This window comes from Pyrgilauda ruficollis, unplaced genomic scaffold, assembly GCF_017590135.1.
Source record: "Pyrgilauda ruficollis isolate IOZ18807 unplaced genomic scaffold, ASM1759013v1 scaffold49, whole genome shotgun sequence".
NCBI classification, from domain to species: domain Eukaryota; kingdom Metazoa; phylum Chordata; class Aves; order Passeriformes; family Passeridae; genus Pyrgilauda; species Pyrgilauda ruficollis.
In genome coordinates, this window is record NW_024526488.1 from 4930800 (window position 1) to 4947305 (window position 16506).

General features: G+C 47.3%; 1 protein-coding gene across 2 annotated transcripts in view; it reads left to right on the plus strand.

Annotated features, from left to right (window-relative positions):
* Positions 1-1370: 1370 nt before the first annotated feature.
* PLA2G4A (phospholipase A2 group IVA) overlaps positions 1371-16506 on the plus strand; it is a 67269-nt gene continuing 52133 nt past the window's right edge. Inside the window, exon 1 of one of the 2 annotated variants that reach the window (XM_041479638.1) lies at positions 1371-1434. The gene's annotated coding sequence lies outside the window, so the exon portion shown is untranslated. The other variant, XM_041479639.1, reaches the window with a different exon arrangement.

Genomic DNA, 16506 nt, shown 5'->3' on the forward strand with positions numbered 1-16506 from the left:
CTCCCCTTTATCTTTGCTTTTTTAAGACCACATTTTTCAAAGAAGTAAGTTCCAATTTAGGAACTGAGTTTGTGCAAAGCCCCAGCGTAAAAATGGATCTTTGGAAAGAGCTTGACGTCAACATTGAAGTGAAACCCAGTCTTGTCTTTTGGTGTGTCTGGAGAAGAACTGGCATCTTTGAGAGGTGTCACATTAAGAGTGCCAGTTATGTTGTGAGCAGCAGCTGAGGTTTGAGCCTGTCAGACTCTCCCACTGACTCACTGTGAGCTCCAAAAGCCCAGGTAGGAAATACTTTTTTGGGTGTTAATCCAAGGATCATACTCATGGAATAGTTTGGGTTGGAAGGGACCCAAAAGCCCATCTAGTTCCATGGACTGCCATGGGCAGGGACACCTCCCACCATCCCAGGATGCTCCAAGCCCTGTCCAGCCTGCCCTTGGACATTTCCAGGGATCCAGGGGCAGCCACAGCTTCTCTGGCACCCTGAGCCAGGGCCTGCCCACCCTCACAGGGAACAATTCTTTCTTAATCTAGACCTGACCTGTCCTCCTTCAGCTTATGGCCACTCCTTGTTTAGCAGGAAACAATGCAGCAAATAATGCAATACAGTTTAGAAAGAAATTTTCCAATTTCGGTATATTTCAAAACACTTCAATTTCAAATCTATTAAAGCAAAACAGAAAAAATGTGAATGAATGGAAGGGAATTCTAAGGTCTTCTTTAATCATCGCAAAGGATGAAAGTGACAGAATTAATAATGACTTAAAATTCTACTTTTTAGAAGGAAGTGTAAAGTGGACCAGAGGGGACTGAGTGATTCCCTTGGTGGACCTGGCCGAGGTTCACAGGGCACAGTCACCGCTGTTTCAACACCCATCCTTTCAAAACCAAGAGTCTGTAAGTGAAAGTGTTACACGTGCAATTGTTCACGGAGTACTTGAAGAGCATGAAAGTGTTTTGTGGTCTCGCCTGTTGAACCAAACACCTCGAGAGAGGCATATTCCCACAGTAACATCCACGGCCGCCACGACAGCGAGGGCTTTTTAACGCAAGGGATATTTTAATGCAGACTCCACTTATTTGATTACTATTTTCTGCCACATCAGTCGCTCTCTCCGGCTCCGGCCAAGCGCTCCCCACGGCAGCGCCCGGGGCTCCTCCGTCCCCTCGGCCCGGTCACCGCAGCGCCCGGGGTGAGGGAGCCGCCGCAGCCCCGCCGCTGTCCCCTCTCGCAGCCGCTGTCCCCTCTCACGCCTTGTCCCCGCACACACCCTGTCCCCCTGTCAGCTACTGTCCCCCACGGCCCCGGCCGGCGCCTGGATCCTCCTTAAGAGGCGGTGGCGGCGCGGGCCCCTCCCCGCACGGAGCGCGGAGTGGCCGCGGCGGGAGCGGGAGCGGAGCGGGACGCGCCCGGCGGAGCCCGGCAGCCCAGCCGTAAGCGCGGGGTGGGAGCGGGGGTCAGCGGGGCCGCTCGCAGGGCGGGCGAGGAGCGGCGCCGGGAACGGGGCCGGAGCGGAGCCGCCCCCGCGGCGGGACAGGACGGTCCAGCCCGGGGCTGGCGGAGCCCCCGCGGGGAGCGGTCCCTGCGCGGACAGCCCCGGCCGCGCCCGGCCCGCTCCGCTCTGCTCCGCGGCGGGGGCTCCGAGAGGTACGGGGGAGGCAGCGCGGGGGAGCGGGGTGGGAGCGGCACCGCGGGGTCCCTGCACAGGTCCGCAGCTCCATCCCCGGCCGGGTGGGGTGCGTGCCCGGCCCCCGGCCCTCGGCTGGCACGGGCTCGGGCAGGCGGTGCAGCGTGCGAGCAGTGGGGAAGTGCGGCAGGGCGGCTGCAGAGGGAACATTTCGCAAAGTGCCTGCGTGAGCAGCTTTTCTCTTGGGTCTGATGTGAGAGAAATGCCTGTAAGAGTTCTGGTCACGGCCTCGAGCAGGTTTCTGTTCTCTTACATCGGTGTGAGCACGGACCAAAATCACGGAATGGTTTGGGTTGGAAAAGACCCTGAAGCCCATCCAGTCCCACCCACAGCCATGGGCAGACACACCTTGCACTAGCCCAGGCTGCTCCAAGCCAGTCCAGCCTGGTTTTCATAGGGTTCCCTGTGCCTCTTTGGGGCTCCCACACTCAACAGGTGCAGGGCGATTTGCTCTGCCCGGCTTCTGACCAGCTGCTGCCCCAGCGGTGGGACCAGTTCCTGTGCTCCCGCAGCAGCTCAGGGCTTTGCACTGGGGTTTGTCCCCTTCCCTGGGGAGCTGCAGGTGCTGGGGCTGGGTCATCCCTGCCCAGAGCTTGACCTCGTGTGTTCGCTTTGGAGAAAATCCCTTCTGCCGCCTGAACTGCTGAGTGTGGAATTTCCCATGTGGATGACGGGATGCAGACTCCAGGTTACAGCTCCATCCCCAAGGGAGGAGCAGTGGTGTGGGTAGGACCTGTAACTGCAGTGAATGTTCCTGGCAGAAGATGCTGTTCTGCACTTCAGTAGGGCGAGATGCACGTGAAGCTGTTGATGCATGGGATCAGCTGCTTTGTGGTTACCGAGAGTTGTTCAGCATGCTGAGGATTCCAGACAGAAAGCATGAATCTGAAACTGATGTGCTTATTTTATTTGTCTTGTTAGTGGAGAGGTTTTCAATATATGGTGTAGAGATAAATGCTCGTCTAGCACTGTTGTCTCTCCAAATCTTCATGTTGGCCCTGTCCACCTTTCTGCACTCTCTTGTTCCCATATGGCAAGGATCCTTAAAATAAAAAAAAAAAAAAAGAAATGCAAATATTGATTTATGCTTGAATCACATAAATTAATCTCTTCGTGCATGACCAGTCAGTCTGCACTAGAAAAACACAGTTTGACTCTTGACACCAAGCACTGTTTATGACTTGTTCTTCTTAAAAACATAAGAAAAAAAGCAAAAAAAAAAAACCAACAAAAGAAAAAAGAAAAGTTATCCAATGCTGCTGCATCACTAGGGTTGCATATTTGATTTCATCTTAACTTGAATATGTTCCACTGAACACTGATTCATGATTATAATTTTCATGGCACTTTGAATAGGTTGCTTCTGCCAGTTGGGCTAAACCAGATAGAATGGGAAATATTTCAGGTTTCACCATAGTTTTTCCCTTCACTTCGTGAATTTTCATCCTGCAAAGGGGGAAAATCATGAGCATGGGGTGAGCATGATAAGAAAAAAAGCAAAAAAAAAAAAACCAACAAAAGAAAAAAGAAAAGTTATCCAATGCTGCTGCATCACTAGGGTTGCATATTTGATTTCATCTTAACTTGAATGTGTTCTATTGAACATTGTTTTCATGATTATAATTTTCACGGCACTTTGAATAGGTTGGTTCTGCCAGTTGGGCTAAACCAGATAGAATGGGAAATATTTCAGGTTTCACCATAGTTTTTCCCTTCAGTTCGTGAATTTTCATCCTGCAAAGGGGAAAAATCACGAGCATGGGGTGAGTATTTCCCTCAGAGATATTCCTGCAAAGCTATTGAGCAAACTTCACTGACACTTTGGATAACCTCATTTCTTCTGACAATGCCTAGGGCTGCACCCAGTGCGATGCAGAAATGACCTTTGGGTGCACAGTGCTGCAGGAATAATGGGAATGGCTCTGTTGGTGCGTTTGAATTGATGTGCAATATCCAGGGATGTGGCAACCTCGGTGACTTCCATGTAGTTGGAACAGGACAGCGTTGCCAGTGGAACTGGAGACTTGGGAACTGTGAATTCAAAGCACATGAAGTTAATTGAATGGCTTGGGATGGAAAATACCAGGGAGAGCAACAAATAGCATCCAGAGAAGGAGGTGTCTCCCCCTTGTTCCCAGAAGTTCAACTATATGAAAACTTACTACAAAATATGAGAAAATTTCTAGCTCAAGAGGTAAAAGCTCAGAGTATGGTACGGCCTGTGGTGGATATGGAGCTGAGAGATTAAATTCCAGTTGACTTTTTACCTGACACATAACACTGCTGTGGAGAAGAGTCTCCCTATCCTTCAGGGCATGTATCCTCCATATCTGAGGAAGGGCAGTGGCCTTGAGGGAGCAAAACTGAATTCTTAACTGATGGTTTAGTTGACACTGATGGGCCAGTATGCATCAAAAATATTGGTGCCTTACAGTCTGGACATGATTTAAACTATAAAAGCAGGTCCTTCCCTACAGCTCTGGTTCAGCTAGGGATTCAGCTTCCAGTTAAAGCCTGGGGCCACTCATGGAGCACACTTTTAAACTGAGTTTGCCACTGGTCTGGTTTTATTTAATTTGTCTCTTTCCAAACAGAAGCTCCAAATAATTTGTGGAAGAATTTGTCTTTGATATGGTGGGCAGGAGCAGCAGGATCTTGCTGTGAGGTGATGAACTCTTGTCTGGGTTTGCTGGGGCACTGATATAACTGTGTCTTTCTCAGTAGTCTGAAAAACAAATCCCAGAACCTGCCCTGGTAAAGGAAATGACCTCATCACTGCCCTAGGTTATAATAACGTGATATTGTAACAGAATACTTTCAAAATAATTCTTCCTTTTTGAAAAAGAAGAAAAAAAGCAGCCCCTCATCACCTTGGTATTCAGACTTTCCTGAGGATTTTAATTTACTGTTTACCTCAGAGAGATGACCCAAATTTCCTGACTGTACCACTTTCCAGTAGCCTGTGTGTCAACGTCTGGAGCAGAGTTACTCAGCCCATGAGGCAGGGATGGGAGGTGGGCTTTAGGACAGGGGAAAGTGGTCCCCAAAGCGTGACCAAACTAAGCACCAAAAGCTTCCAATATTTTTTTAGAAATAGATTATGGGGAAAACAAAAGGACCTAGTGAACATTTCAACTTTACTCTGATTTTTTAAAATGAAAAATATTGTGGTGATATTGCAAATGAGAATTCATGGACTTTTTTAAGAAATATCTATTAGTTCTCCCATTTGAACACTTGTGAAAGTGTCCAGGGCCAGGCTGGATGGGGCTTGGGGCAGCCTGGGCTGGGGGAAGGTGTCCCTGCCCATGTCAGGGGTAGAACTGGATGGGCTTTGAGGTCCCTTCCAACCCAAATCACTCTGGGATTCTGTGGTGTTATATAGTACGACACAGTTTCTGTAAAATAAGCTATCAATGGTGAGGATAACATATCATCCATATATTGATAGATGTACAGGTTTGACTCATTTTGTCATGGGCTCATTTTGGGCTGTCAGCAGCGGTCTTCCTCAGCCTGTGCTGGTCCTGTCTCAGCTGGCAGCAGTGCCAGGGGACAGACACTGCTGCTTTTCTCCCAGGTGTTTTCCTTTCTCAGAGAGTGGGCTGTGGGGATGACACTTCTCTCTCAGCCTACGCTTTTGCTGCGTGCTGGTAATTCCAAGACCCTCAGCACATGTAAGGAAGGATGTTTTTGGGGTCTGGACTGACAAACAGCTGGAGTAGGAGTCAGGGTGGGAGTGTCCCAGACTCTTTAAATGATCTCTGGAGGAAAAGCAGGTGCTTCCATGATAAAGTCCCTGTGATTCCAAACAGATATCCCTCAGAACACAGAGATGATGCTCTGGGAGTGCCCTTTGCTCTGTGCAAGGGCACAGTATCTGGGGTTGGTGTTGGAGCTGGGTGAGAGGTGCCTGTGGTGTCTCTGAGCACTGGGCTGCTGTCCAGGCTGCACAGCTCTGCTGGCAAGCCCTCTTTAATTGGGATGTTTAATCTCCTTCCAGATGAGTGGTAGCGCTGGTGACTTGGAGAGAAAGATTCAGAGCTGCTTTTTCTCCTGATAACAGCATTACTTCAGCTTAGGATGCTGAAGGTCTACTTTTAAAAATACAGCTAAGCCTGCAAGCAAAAATCTTTTTCTTTCCATCTTTCCACCTTCCCTAAATATACAACTTTAGGAAGGAGACACAGAATACAGGGTCAAAAGCTTCCACATACACAAGTTCTGAAGTATTTGAGATGTATCAGGCACATCTGTGTTTTTTTGTGGTTACCTGATAGTAAAGCTGTTGATCTGACTAATTTTTGATATTCATCTGGTATTTTCCTTAGAATGATTTCAGCATAAATCACTAAGACTCTAATTTCTTTTCCTACTAGTATTAGCAGTGCTCATATCCTTTGCCAAGATGGGTAGGAATGTGCACTTTTATAATAAATTATCCTTTTTTATTTACTGGGATTCTAAAGGTCCTTATTTATGCACACACAGAGATCTTATAATAAGATGCAAGAAATGTGTATTTCTTGCAGCACGCAGTCCCAGCCCACAAGGGATTGCATTTTATTAAACATGCATGAAGGACAGGACTGATAAGTGGAATATTGGGATAGCTGGAGGTGATGGAGTAAGAATTGGATGCACATGTCCAGGCTGTCTCATCCCATCTGCTCCATGGCCTTGGCCAGACCATGAAATAGAAAGATTCAGCCTTACAGGTTCAGTGTGAAGTTACTTTTGATTTGGTGGTGCTTTCCCACCCCTCCCACATGTCTGTTTCTCAAGGGTAGAGATTATAAATAGGATTTAATTACTAAAACTGTGTTTCTCATGCATTTAACTTACTGCACTGTCAAGTAGATGCTAAAAACAAATTCCCCCAAGCAGAGGTTTCATTCTATCCCAGCTCAGGGGAAAGCAAACAGCACCGGTGGATGATTGCACTGAACAGGGAGCAGCTCTGGCTGTAGCACGCACCAGCACTTTGCATGCTCCATCCCAAAAATTGCACCTTTGGACCTCACATGCAAAACTGGAGCTCTATGCAAAGCCAGCAGCTGCTGCCTGATCTGGCAGTACTGGAAGGAACAACGTAAAACTACGTTTTGGGGAGAAGGTGGTTGTGGAATGTGAGTAAATGAAAATTTTCTGGTTGATCCTCTTGTGTTCTGTTTTTCAAAACTAGCCTATAATTGAGAATTTTGAAAGACTTTTGAGGCACATCTGTTCTTTAATTTAATCAATATGGGTGTGTGTTGAAGTGAGTATTGCAATAGTGGCCATCTCTTCTTCTAGACAATTTCTATAAAATACAGAACTAACTATTCACGTGCTGCTGTTCTGTTTGAATCCTTTTCCTCCTTAGTCCAAGCGGAATGGTTAATGAGCTTCTAACCATAGCACTGAGTGTAACACCCCTTTATGTCCTGATAAAGGCAGGACTCTAATTTTCAGAAACCTGGTGTTTTGGACTGTTGTATTGTGAAGAAAAAGTCGTTTTCCCTGTGTAACCAAAGCCCCACAGCTGTGACTTAAGGACAGTGCTGGTGGAAAACTTAAGAAAAATGGGAACAGAGCTTGTACAGCATCTGAGAGGAGGGTACTGGGAAGCAGGTCCTGGCTTTCCCTACATCCAGAGTGTTTATATGGGTGTGTGTTTGTTTCAGTGATGATACTCTCAGACTCCTTGCTTTTCCCAGGCACTGTAAGGTTCCCTTAGGGAGCTGCTGTGAAGCCTGTGCTGATGGTAATGAGAACCAGCTCTTTGCTAATGGCAAAGCCTGCCAACATCTTGCATTTCTCTGGCATTTTCCACTTGGGAGTAGCACATGTCCACACAGGTTTTTTTGCTGGGTGATTGCATTCAGCTGGGACATGCTTCCAAGTGTTATTTTGCTTTTTATACTTAAATTCCTTTTTCCAAGAATCCCAAATCCATTAACTCAGTGTGCTATAACTCCTCTGTGGCCTGGCGAGCGCAGGTTCAATTTTTATAAGGGTGTTTTTGATAGAGAGAAAATTATATTGGTGTTCCTGCCCATGGCAGGGGTGGCACGGGATGGGCTTTAAGGTCACTTCAAACCTTCTATGATTCTGTGAAATCAAATAGTTTCTCCCAAAGCATTAAGTCAAATCTGAATCAAAATCACCATCTGAAAGGAATGGTGTGGGCAGGGCAAGGTCTTTCTCCCCCAGCTGAGTGACCTTTCCTGGCCACTTAGTGGCCGTTCTCATTTAATGCTGTTTTTGGGGTTAAACTCTCCCCCAGAGAGTTTTATTTAAACTGGTGTAGCTCTCTTCTGACAACTTTGTGCTTTGACAAATGGACATTTTCTTTATAGAAAGTCTTCTTGAAAAGTGGTCAAGCACCTGCACTCTGTACTCTCTGCCCTGTAACGTGTCAGTCATTTCCCTTTCACCACAGAGCCAACACATCCATGGGTGTTTCATATGCTGAGAGAGAGTTTGAGTTGGCAAGGGAGGGAGTAAGCCCTCGGTGTCTTAAGAAATAGTTAAATTAGAAGCTTAGGTAGTTTGGTAAGAGAGTAGTCATAGTTCATTTAAGTTTCCTGAACCAATCCCCTGTGCCTCAGAGAGGAGCATGAAAGTCCCCCTTGTGTCCCAGATTTTGCAAAGCTCTTTTAACAAAGGGATATGTAAATTTGGGGTTTCTTCCTCCCTTTGATTGCTGTCCTTTTACTTTTGAAGTCATTGTTTGTGGCTCCTTAGTGACTGAGAGTTATTGTATCACACTCCTGAAATCCATGTTTAAGTTGCTGTGTTTTTATGGGTTTTGTTACTTCTGTGGGGTTTTTTCTGCTTTGTGTAACCACTGATGGAATGAACCTCCTGGTACTGGTACTGGTGTAATCAAATTCAGTAAAGAGAAATTTACTTTTCTTTTTTTTTTTTTTTTGCTTATGATAGAGAAAATTTTCCAAGAATTGTGTGAAGATGTTCTTTTCAGTGTTAATCCATCTCCAAAGCCTTAGTTGGGAATGTTGGGCATTTGTTTGTAGTGGCTTCAGTCCTTCCGTTCATCCTCTCAGGGGTTGACTGTGTGTCTGTGTGGGTAACAGTTATCTGAAAATGAAGTGGCACCTGATTCAAAGCTTTCCTCCTAAATCAGCAGCATTGGCACTGTAGTTCGTGCCACAGCTTGGTGTTTTCCCTGTTGGCACTCTGAATCCATCTGGAATGGTGTGGCAGGAAACAGAAGCCCTTGGAAAAAAGCAGGAGCAGGGCCTGGTTGGCAGGGCAGGGCTGGCAGAGCTGCCCTGGGAGCAGAGATCTTGGGGAAGTTGTGAGACCTCGGCACAGGAAGAGGAAGGAGCTCGGGCAGGGGCAGTGAGGCGCCGCTCCCAGTGTGGTCTCCCAGCAGGAAGGTGCCACTGCTTGCCCTCTCCAACAGGACAGGAGGATGGAGGAGAGCCCTGCCAAGTCTGATGGAGAAAATCAAAGCCTTGTGCAAACGCTTTGCCAGGATGAGGTTGCCTTCAAACACAAGCTGGCAGCTCAGGAGCTGCTTGCTCCTGAGAGGCTGGGGCTGCCCCATCCCTGGAGATATCCAAGACCAGCGTGGACAGGGCTTGGAGCAACCAGGGATAGTGAGTGGCATCCCTGTGGGTGGAACGAGGTGGTCTTTAAGGCTCATTCCAACCCAGACCAGTCTGGGATTCTGGCTAACAGCTCAGATCCAGGGCCAAAGGTCTGCCTGGCCAGAGGCTTGGCTGTTGGAGCCAGGTGGAGTGTGCTCCAGGTCTGGTTTTGCTCAGCAGCCAAGGGTTGGATACAAGACAAAGATCACTGTTATGGAAGTACTTAATTTCTCTTCTCAAAAATGTAATGTATGTGTTGGGCATGTCTATGTTTGTCTTTGTGTCTGTGTGTAAAACATATATTTATGTTACTTACTCAGACTCCAGCTTGTCAATAGCCATGAAATATTTCCATATAAATTTTACTCTCAGCATTTAAAGAGGTTGAAAAATGTCAGCGTCAGAAGTTTGTTCATCACTACTTTTACTAGAAAGTCCAGACAGATTTCCTTGAGTCACTCCAATTTTGTCATGCTTTAAGTGCTATGACCATAGAGACCAAAGGAAGTGCTGCACAATTGTCCCCTTGGCTGCAGACGGTGGCCAGAGCTCGTGTTTGGAGTGAGGAGCCCAAAACCAGAAAGTTGAGTCATGTTGTGCAGACATGACGAGTGGGAGATGACAAAACACACCTTGTGAGTGCAGCCCTTCCTCCAGCCTGGCAGTGCCAGCAGCCTGGCTGGGGCTACAGCCTGTGGCAAAATGCCAGGAAATCCCCAAAATTGATACCTATTGAACTGAAAAAGAATGAAAAAGATATTGAAAGGAAGTATTGACCTTACGGTCAGCTAAATTTGTTTTACATGCATTACTGACCAGAAGCTAGCTGTTAAATTTTACCAGCTCATTCCATTTTTAGCTGTTTTTTGGGGGTTTTGTGTGAAACCGCTGCATAACTGTAGTGCAGAAGGACTGTCAGCTGCCTCAGTTGAAGCCTCAGTGCATCAGGCACCTTTGCATGTTGGATTCTCCCCCCAAAACCCCATAAACACTTAAATGAAAGCTTATTCCAATGTTTTCCCTAGAGTTTCTGTTTTTAAGCCATTCCTGCTTTACAGCAGGGAAGCAAAAGAAGGGGAATGAAGGCATGGATAAGTTAAAGATATGCAAGAACCAAACCCTCATGATTTTAATAGAATCTTTAAAAGGCATTGGCTCAGAAATACTTAGAAATTGGCTGAGCTTGGTGCTGTCCCCAAGGAACAGGGATGGGTTTGGAATGAGATTTTTGGAGGCTGATTCTAGAGCTCTAAATCGTGCAGCAACAGTTCTTGCCACGGTGCCAGTGAGGCTTCTGGAAGGGGGATCCTGAGGTTTTGGCAGGCAGCAACTCTTGACCACAGTGCAGCAGAGCAAGTGGAAAGTTTTGCCAGTGCTCCAGGTAAGAAAGAAAGGCAGGGAGGTTTTTTTCTTTCCTTTCCCCCCTTCACATGAGCTTTAAAGGAATATAGTCAACAAAAAGCTCTGCCCAGTCAGGTGTTGCAGTTGAGATGTCTATCTTTAATTTTAGGAGTTCTTGCATAAGTGTTTGCATTCCTGGCAAGACTTTGGAAGCTGCCACTGGCAGTGAGTTTTTCCATTTCAGAGAGCCTGGCTCTGCGTACTTGGGGCACCCGATATCCTGAAATTCAAAAGTGAGCCTTAAGCTGGGCTTCCAAAAATGAAAATACTCCTTAAAAATAACTGTCAAACATCCCTGGAAGTGTCCAAGGCCAGGTTGGACAGGGCTTGGAGCAACCCTGGGCTAGTGGGAGGTGTCCTTGCCTGTGGCAAGGGGTGGCACTGGATGGGCTTTAGGGTCTCTTCCAACCCACATCATTCCAGGATTATATGATGGAAAGTTTATTTGTGGAATAATGTCCCAAATTCCTACTGTATAGAAATGTTGGGCATTTTCCCATCTGCTTTTCCTAATTGCACTGTGCTTGTAGTAAATTACCTGCAGAGGTGGGCTTGACTAGTGCATTCTGATTGGTTTAGGTCTACATCCTCATAACTGTTTTTCATGGAACTTCCATCAGATTTTTCACATTCCTCTTTGTTTCTTGGCTTTATTGCTGGAAAACAAGTGAGCTGCTTCCCACATAAGCCTGACACACGCAGTGGGGATTACTGGTCAGCTGCCTGAGGTTTTTTGACCAATTTTGAGACTCTGCCATCTAAACTCTCTGTCTTGTGGCTTTGATTTGTGTAGCAAAGGATAGTGATTGTTGCCATTTTTAAAGAGTATTCTTGGCATCTCTCAGCTGAGTTTGTTGTTCTTTCTCAAGGCTGTTTTTTTATTTCCGGTGCAATTTCAGTTGAAGTAAAATATGATGTTGAAGAACAGTTATTTAAAGGTATTAACTCAAGGATCTCTTTCATTCCTTGAATAAATGAACTCCTTACTTTGAATTTACTCAGTTCCGTTTGGAAATCCTTCTGTGAGTTTGCCATATAGCGAGTTCACATATGGGGACACGGGTTTTTCTCATAACCTCACAGGCTGTCGCGGCGAGTGGTTCTTGTTAAGTCCCCTTTGCGTAAGCAGGATAATTGTAACATAAACCATTGTGCCCTGAATCAGTTGCCTCTTCCTCAGACTTGCAGATGCTGTCTGTGGGGAAACTACAGCACTTGGCTTTGTTTTCAGTCCAGGGAACTTCCATGGCCAATGTGACACAGGTGTGGGTGTTAGGCAGAGATGCTTCCAGCCTCTTGAATATTCCTGTTGGGGAGGCCATTCCTTGCAGAATATAAGATAAGGAGGATGTTTTGAATCCAGCCTAATTTAAGTTTATTAAACAGACATGGTCCTGATGCCCTTGAGTCACCAAGTCTTGCCTCCCGTATCATGGAGTGTATCCGTGGCCTGATAATTTTGCAACTTCGGTCTTCCTCACTTTTGGCCTCTAAAGTAGCCTTCAGCACTAGAAAAGCAGTAACGTTACACTGGCGGTGATTGTTGGGACTTTTCCAGAGTTTCAGCCCTGCTAGAGTGTTTACAGCCCTCCCTCCACTGTTGCTGTGTCACCTATACTTTCAGTAATTGCTTACAGGCTGACAAGTCATCTTTAAAAAAAGATTCACTATCTTTTTATCTATTACCTCCCCTATAGCAGGAAGTCAGATCTTAAAATCTCCTGTCTAGCTATGCTGTGTCAACTTCCTTGACAAGCTTCACCTCACAGTGTCCTCCAAAAATGTGGCACAAAGGTTGAGCGTTTTGTCCTTCTGCTCAGAATCCTTCCTCCCACCCATACCTCCTTGGCAAGGCGTGGGGAGAGCAATCATAGAACTACAGAATCATTGGGATTGGAAAAGGCCTGTGACTGATCCCCACCTTGTCACCAGCCCAGAGCACTTCCTTGGACACTTCCAGGGATGGGGATTCCACTGTGGGCAGTCCATTCCAATGTCTCACAACCTTTTCCATGAAGAAATTCCTCCTGATGTCCAACATCACAGTTTGAGGCCATTCGCTCATCCTTTCCCTGTTCCCTGGGAGCACAGCCCGACCCCCCGGCTGTCCCCTCCTGTCAGGGAGTTGTGCAGAGCCAGAATTTTCCCCCTGAGCCTCCTTTTCTCCAGGCTGAGCCCCTTTCCCAGCTCCCTCAGCCCCTCCTGGTGCTCCAGCCCCTTCCCCAGCTCCGTTCCCTTCCCTGGACACGCTCCAGCCCCTCAAGGTCTCTCTGGGCACGAGGGCCCAGCACTGGGCACAGCACTCGAGGTCCCTCAGCAGGGCCAGCACAGGGCACAGCCACTGCCCCGGGCCTGTGCCCACACCAGGGCTGGCACAGCCCAGGGGCCACCGGCCTCCTGCCCACCTGGGCACACCTGGGCTCATTTTTAAGTTCTGTCCCCAACACGCCCAGGGCCTGTTCCAGCTTTCCAGGCACTGTTCCCCTCAGCCTGGAGCTGCAGGGGGTTGGGGTGACCCCAGGCCAGCACCCAGCGCTTGTCCTTGTTGACCCTCATCCCTTTGGCCTTGGCCCATTGGTCTACTTGGCATGTCAGCAGAACATCTACTTTTCCAGTTGTGGTGGAAGTGGTGTGATGGGAACTCTACACTGAGTTAGAGGTAATCCTTCCTCCTTGTGTGGGAAGCCCTAAATTAAGAAATAACATTACAGTGATTTTCCAGGATGCCAGACAAAGTCATGTAGAAACAGCGTATTTGTTATTTCTGTTATACAATCACAGGATCAATCTAACCAAATAAAATGCTGTAATCTGATTTGATAGAAATGGAGGGTGACATTCATACAAAAAGTCTGAGTCATTACTTAGGTTATTCTCTACCCCTTACTCCTCTCCTAATAGATTGAAAGTTAATGACTGTGCTGGTGAGTCACACTTACTATATTTTAAGTTGTTCATGTCTTTGGTTTTTTAAGAAGAATTGGACAGCTTGATATAAACAACCTCCCTCTAATGATTTTTCTTACACTTGTGAGGATGTATTCTGGCAATGATATTTATATTATGCTGTGTTTACTCATTTTCGGGGCTTTTCCACTTGGTGAGACTAACTCCAGAGTAAGCTTGTGCTCAGAATGGGAAAAATCTCATTATTCTTCTTATCTTTTGACATATCCTGTACAAATGAATTATCTGTAGGAATGTACTGAGAATGAAAATGTTCCAGTAATAATCTCTACCCATGTATGCGTGTGTGTGTGTGCTTCTTTTTGCGAGTTACTGTATTATAGTTGGTCTTCCAAGACAATAATTCCTTCTCTGCTTCAGTCTGTCACCTCAAGTGAGTATGAGCTGAGATCACAGAAGACTGTTTACTCAAGGAGTGATCCAGCTATCCACTGATAGCTTGGGATGGTGTCTGAAACCATGCCTAGCAATGAAACACCCTTGTCTTGGCAGAGGTATAGTTCACTTTTGGATGAAAGTGAGATTTAGGCACTTAGGGAAGGGCTGGCTCTCCATGATAAGGTAGGGATTTATGGCACTGGGAGAGAGGGAAAGCCTGGCTCTCCATGACAGGGCCAAGCTAAACTGTGGCCTGTTTGCTGTGTAATTTGCAAACTTGGACATTGACCAATAAAACAGTGAGAATCATAGGGTCATGGAATGATTTGGTTTAGAAGGGACCTCAATGCCCATCCAGTGCCACCGTCTGGCATGGGCAGGGATACTTTCCCAGGGTGCTCCAAGCCCTGTCCAGCCTAGCCTTGGACACTTCCAGGGATCCAGGGGCAGCCACAGCTTCTCTGGACACCCTGTGCAAGGGCCCCACCACCCTTAGAGGGAAGAATATCTTCTGTATGTTGAACCTAAATTTCCCCTCAGTCGGTTTGAAGCCATTCCCCCTTGTCGTGTCACAATTCCTGATGCAGAGTTCCTCTCTGGCTTCCTTGTAGGCCCCTTCACATCCTGAAAGGCTGCTGGAAGGTCTCCACACAACCCTCTGTTCTCCAGTTAACTTCATCTCTTCTTTGATTACCTATAATATACAGTTAAACCATTAATGTTGGTGGTGCTTCCTCGAGATGCTCTTCCTTTCCTGTCAGCCCCAGAAATAACACAGTCACAGATGGTGTAACACCACCAGGTATCAGGGAAACAAAACAATCTGTGTTGGTAATGTCAGAGTGTCCTTGAAGATGTGTTTAGAGGCACTGCTTCCCCTGCATCTGCCAAGGGTGGGGCTCACCAGCTCCAGCTCAAGTGCAGGACTTTGTGTGTCCTTGTGATACAGCCCTGAATTAGTTAGGGGAAGAGGAGGCTGAGGGCAGAGCTCACCAGGGCCTGCAGCTCCTCCAATCTCTGCTCCCTGTGATCAGGGACAGGACCCAGGGAACGGCTGGAGCTGGGACAGAGAAAGGTTTTTCTGGATACCAGGAAAGGTTCTTCCCCCAGAGAATGCTGGGCACTGCCCAGGCTCCCCAGGGAATGGGCACAGCCCCAAGGCTGCCAGAGCTCCAGGAGAGTTTGGACAACGCTCCCAGGGATTGCTGGGGTGTGCAGGGCCAGGAGTCAGACTGGATGCTCCTTGGGGGTTCCTTCCCACTCAGGACATTCTGTGATTTGATGAAGACTTTCCCATTAGGCTGTGTGGGATGGTCAGCATGTAGGGGAAAGTGTTAAGCAAGATATTTTGGGATTACAGCTCTGTTTGCTGCAGATGTTTGCAGTAAACATTCTTCAAGACTTTCTTCATGGCTCCTGATGAGCGTAATCAGGATTTCCTGGTTGTGCTGTATTTGGCTCCTCTGCCATACTACAATTTTTAGATCTAGAAATCTCTTTGTGTGCTTTACCCAAACTCTGTGGGTAATGCAGTGCGAGCTTCCAGAGGGTGTGGTGTAAATAACTGATTTGAATTAAATCCACTGTAAGGGATTAAGTATTCAAGTCACTTAAATGTCTGCTTTCTCTTGAGATGTCCTGCTGGCTCTGGGAAGAGCATGGATAGCTGTCCCTCTGCCAGCCTTGGGCACCTGAAATGGCACTGGGGCCTGTGCTTGGGTAGCTGCCTGTGTTTGTCACATCCTGAGAGACTCTGATAAACACAGCCAGCCAGGAGCTGCCATTTGGGGTACCGTGGCATGGGCAGGGCTGGGATGTGCAGTGCTGGTGGTGGGAGCCGTGTGGGACCCCAAGATGCCAGGCTTTGTGTACGAGGTCTCCTTGCTCCCTGGCCCTGCTGTCACACTGAGAGCCCTGCCCGTGGCCTGCGCTCCGTGCGGGCGTTGGGATGCAGTTGTTGATGATGTGCCTGCATTTTTGTCCTTCTGCATGATCCTTGCCTCATCCAGATGGCGCTTGGGGACTCGTCCTGGCCCCGTAGCCAAAGAGGCTGTTTGTTGTCTGCAGCATCACCAACGCGCTTCCTGCAGATGTTGAAACAAATGAGGCGGGGGGTTGTAGGGAGAGAGAGCATGATCTCATGTCTGAACCAGTTGAGGGATCATCTGGGGAACTGGAACTCTGCCTTTAGGATGCAGGACATTAACTCGAACCAGGCTTTTTGTCGTGGGTCTAACCTGTTCTCTTATTTCCCCAGACAGAGCAGTATCCTTGGCGTGGTTTTGTGTATCCTCTCAAAGCGAGTGTGGTAGTTGGCTGTGCACTTAGGGGAAATGAGTATTTTCTGGTTTTACAAATTTCCTCTCCGCTATGGTGATGGGATAGCTCCTGCTCTTCCCTTTCCTGGATTGCCTTCCAAGATGTCAACAGTTCCTCCAGAAATTATATAGCTTGGCACATTGATTCTCCAATGC